At 36.9% G+C, this 4,077-nt stretch overlaps 1 long non-coding RNA gene across 1 annotated transcript; it reads left to right on the forward strand.

Moving 5' to 3' along the window:
- The first annotated feature begins 1,096 nt into the window (after nucleotides 1–1,096).
- LOC141375652 (uncharacterized) lies at nucleotides 1,097–3,853 on the forward strand. Its single transcript, XR_012384430.1, has 6 exons — nucleotides 1,097–1,134; nucleotides 1,455–1,567; nucleotides 2,514–2,640; nucleotides 2,817–2,902; nucleotides 3,201–3,231; nucleotides 3,327–3,853. It is a non-coding gene; the product is annotated as an uncharacterized lncRNA (long non-coding RNA).
- Nucleotides 3,854–4,077: the final 224 nt, after the last annotated feature.

Below are 4,077 nucleotides of genomic sequence, written 5' to 3' on the forward strand. Positions count from 1 at the left end.
ATGTTTTTTTTTTTGTCTTTCAAAGTGTCTGCAATTGATGTGCATTTTGTAAATCACCAAGGATCACAATTTAGGAAAAAAAAAACCTTTAATGCTCTACTGAAGAAAAAAGTCACTTACATCTGGATGGCCTGAGGGTGAATAAATTAACAGTTCATTTTAATTTTAGGGGTGAAGTATTTCTTTATTATGTTCTGTCCTTGTGGACGGTATTTGAGAGGCTGTAGATTAGAGCAAACATTAACAGCTGTGAAGCAAGACATCCACAATATCCAAGGACCTCTCATGAGGTATAGAAATGATATTGTGTAATTAGTTAATAAATGCATGAGCTTTTGCATGCCGGACCACTAGGGAACGACTCACATCTTGCTAATGAGAATGGAACAGTTAATTTTTTCTTATTGGAGACTTGGATAAAACCAATCTCACGTTCACATGAGTGTTATGTTTCTGTGAGCTGCTGAGGACAGACAGACGGTGCTGGAAGAGAAAGGGTGTATGGTGGATTTCTATGGTGATAAAATGAAAACAAAACAAAAATCAGTGCATACTTTGGATTTTTTTTCTCCTTTAATATGGGAAGGGAAAAGCTTAAGGCATAAAAAATTGATTGCTAAGACTGTAGGCTAAGCATAGAGCAAGATATGGGCATTGGACAGCCAATCGCTCCACAGAGATTTGCAAATATACCACACAAAAAACAGAATGTCAGAACACTACTTTGAGTTTAAAAATGATTTATAGTTTTTTCATATAAAAATACTTTCCACAGGGCACAATGTTCTAAAGCACACATTTTAAATAAATGAATCAATCAAAATAACCAGTGCCTCTTGCAGTATCAAATAAAGCATATCATGTTGCATAGATGACAAATCAGTACACAGCAAATTTATCAGAGTTAAATTCTCGGTGTTGAAGCATTTCAGAGTGAAGTGTTGACGTTAAAGAGTTAAATTTTGATAAATGAATAAAATAAGAGTTAGAATTGATTTTATTCAGTGCGAAATCAAGGAGTTATCTTTTCAACACTTGGTGGTGTTATTTCCAACATACGGGAATTCATGCAGCCCCAGTCACTGAAGAATTTTCCAGACGCCATTTTCCATCTGAGGTTTAGAACAGCAACTGGTGAGTCAAACTACCTAAATGTTGGTATTTTACTGACTTTCTTTAAGGAAATACAGTTGTAAACTTATTGTTAAGTTAATAACTTTAGAATGGAGTGACAATTTTAAACTTCTGCGGTTCATTCATGGTCGTTTGTGTATCTAGCTTAACTGCACTACTATTCACTTCTTTTCAAGAATGTTTTTATATATGCTCACGCATACAAAGTGCATTAAAACATCAAATGTACATGTTCAACGCATTTCTGTCACGCTTAATGCCATTTTGTGCGTTGTTACTCATCTGTAAAATAAAATCGACACTTCTCCTTTAATTCGAAGCAAACTAGCGAGGGAATCCCCGGAGCCGCCTAACGTTAGCCTACTCTGCCCGGATGCTAACGGCAACACAGGATGGTTTCCATAAGCTCTGGAGAGTTTCTAAAACATATCTGGTGAGTAAATCAACACATGCTTACTTGTAAAAGGCTTCCAGACTAAAACATATGATTGTTTGTTATTCGTGTACGTTAATTTGGTTATTTTAAACACCGCGGCCCTTTTAAACTGGTTCATTCGTGGCCGTCCATATACCGTTAGTAGTCTCGTGTGATAATGTACGCTTGAATTATATTAAGTGTTGACAACCATTAAAGTCGGAATGTTAACATTGATGTCTTTAAATGACCGCGTTTGCACTTTCTCGGACATTTAACGTTACAGAAGTCTCCCGGAAGTTGCGGGACTAACGTTAACGTTATCCCGCAAATGCACAGAGACTCCCAGATGCCCAAGTAGATGCCCGCAAATGAATGATAATCTCCCGGAAATCGCGCGTCTCCCGCCCGGCCATTAAACACTTTGCACACCCCTCTCCACCGCATCCCTCCCAGCTCTTCAGGTACGTCGCGCGCATGTCACCCGCACCGCTCTTTAAGTACGTCGCGCGCAACGCATTCCATTGCTCTTCAGGTTCTCATCTCTCCCGCTACCTCCCGAAAATTAACTCTGTATCCCCCGAAAATGACTTTTCCCATCTCGGGATGTCTGACGGTAGTAAGTTAGGCTATTTCTGTAGTCAGGAACATCTTAGTCAAACTTTTTCTCCCGCATGATATTGTGCTTATAGACTAAACCTAGCATGTACACAACATTTCCGTTTTATTAAAGACAATTTAGTGCGTTGTAAACAGCCACCTGTCTGTAAAATTAATCAACTGATTCATATTTGAGCAGCCTAATGATGATACAGGTTTGATTTGTAGATTTATTATCAATAATCAACATCTGAATCAAAAGATATCTGAAAAAGTGTGAAGCATACTTTGATGTTCATCTCTCTTTTTTATCTGAAGGTTATGCATATGTGTTAGATACTAATGTGTTGTTGTTTTTTAACAGCCACAGTTCTCTATACAATAACACAAGACCCTGTGACGGTGGCTGATTAGAGACGGATGGTGTATTTCCAGAGTTGGTGAAATGACCAAGCACACCTTCTTGGTCATATGTGGTGATAATAATGAAGGTATGTTTGATAAAGTTCTGTATTTGTTTCACAATAAGCTGAGAGGGTATTAGAGCATTAAAGAATAACAAATGACATGAAGGTGATAAGTTTTGTATTGTGGGTGAACTGTTACTTAAATAATGTTTTGCTCTTTGCTTTGCACTTTTTCTCTTCTGCTTATCCTAATATTTTAGATTATATTTGGACCTGAAACATCTGCTAGACTCCAAGAAAGGTGGCGTCAATACTGGACCTGAAAGGGCCTAACAAGTTGAATCTGGTAAAGAAACACACACACACGCACGCACACGCATGCACACGCTTACAGAAAACTGTAAGTTTATGAATATTTTTTACACTGTGGCCAATATTTTGGGGAATTCAGCATCACTAAATGATATAAAAGATTTTAAGCTCCTCTAAATTTTGCTTCAAGTGTTGTGTTCAATTCAGGATTCTGGACAGACAGCTGCCTGTATTTCCAGTTCTAGTCATAGTGGTTACCCTAATTGTTTTTGGAGATCCAACAGTGATGTATGTGTTTTTTCTACTTTTCCATATCCTGTCACCTCAACCAGCTGGGTGAGTCATCATGAAGATTTTCAAAAGGTGAGTTTAGATTTCTTGAATGTTTTATTTACTTTAAATGTTCTTTTAAATATCATAGAATTTGATTGCAATTTGTTTTCAAACATTTTTCTTAGTCATGCTGGAGTCTTGAAGAGTTCTAAGATGAGCATCACCCTATATCCGTGCATCAGGAACCACCAGACGAGCGATCAGCAGCTATTACATTGTCATGGTTAAAAAGGTCATCCTGTGGCTGGGAAGCACTTCATTCACAGGACATGCTTGATGAGATTTCCTAGCTCCAGTTTGTTTTCACACAAGTTTACAGCATTTATACCTTCATTTAAACTGCTGTGTTTGATATGGAGGACCAAGGAAACACCAGAAGTGAAAGATTTGCACGCCAAGTTGTTTAATGTAATTTCAGAAGAAAACTATGAGTGACGCTATATTGAACTTTCAAATTGCACTGATGAAACATCAAGTTTGGACTAAAGGACTGAAACAGCCTTTTTGAGCACTTGTCATACATATTTTGTTGATACTGTCTGTACTAATAAAACATTTAAAGCATATTTGACATTGTTGCATTTTAAAAACTGAATGAATTGTTGAAGTGTTGAATGTTTTCAAATAAAATGTTTTTTCTTTTGTTATTTACAGTCTATTTGACCTTTTTACCATATTTACACTCAAGAGAGTTGAATAAAATAACAATATATTGTAGTAAAAAAATTACTACCAGGCGGTGTTAAACATAGTTACATTTTTAACTCTGCCCAAAGTTAAAATTAACCCTTACTTCGGTGTCAATGTGCCAACCCTTTTGAAAGTGTTGATTTAACTCAGTTTTGAGTGGACCCCATGAGACACTTTCAAAGTGTT

The sequence above is a fragment of the Danio rerio genome, chromosome 8, assembly GCF_049306965.1.
Source record: "Danio rerio strain Tuebingen ecotype United States chromosome 8, GRCz12tu, whole genome shotgun sequence".
NCBI classification, from domain to species: Eukaryota; Metazoa; Chordata; class Actinopteri; order Cypriniformes; family Danionidae; genus Danio; species Danio rerio.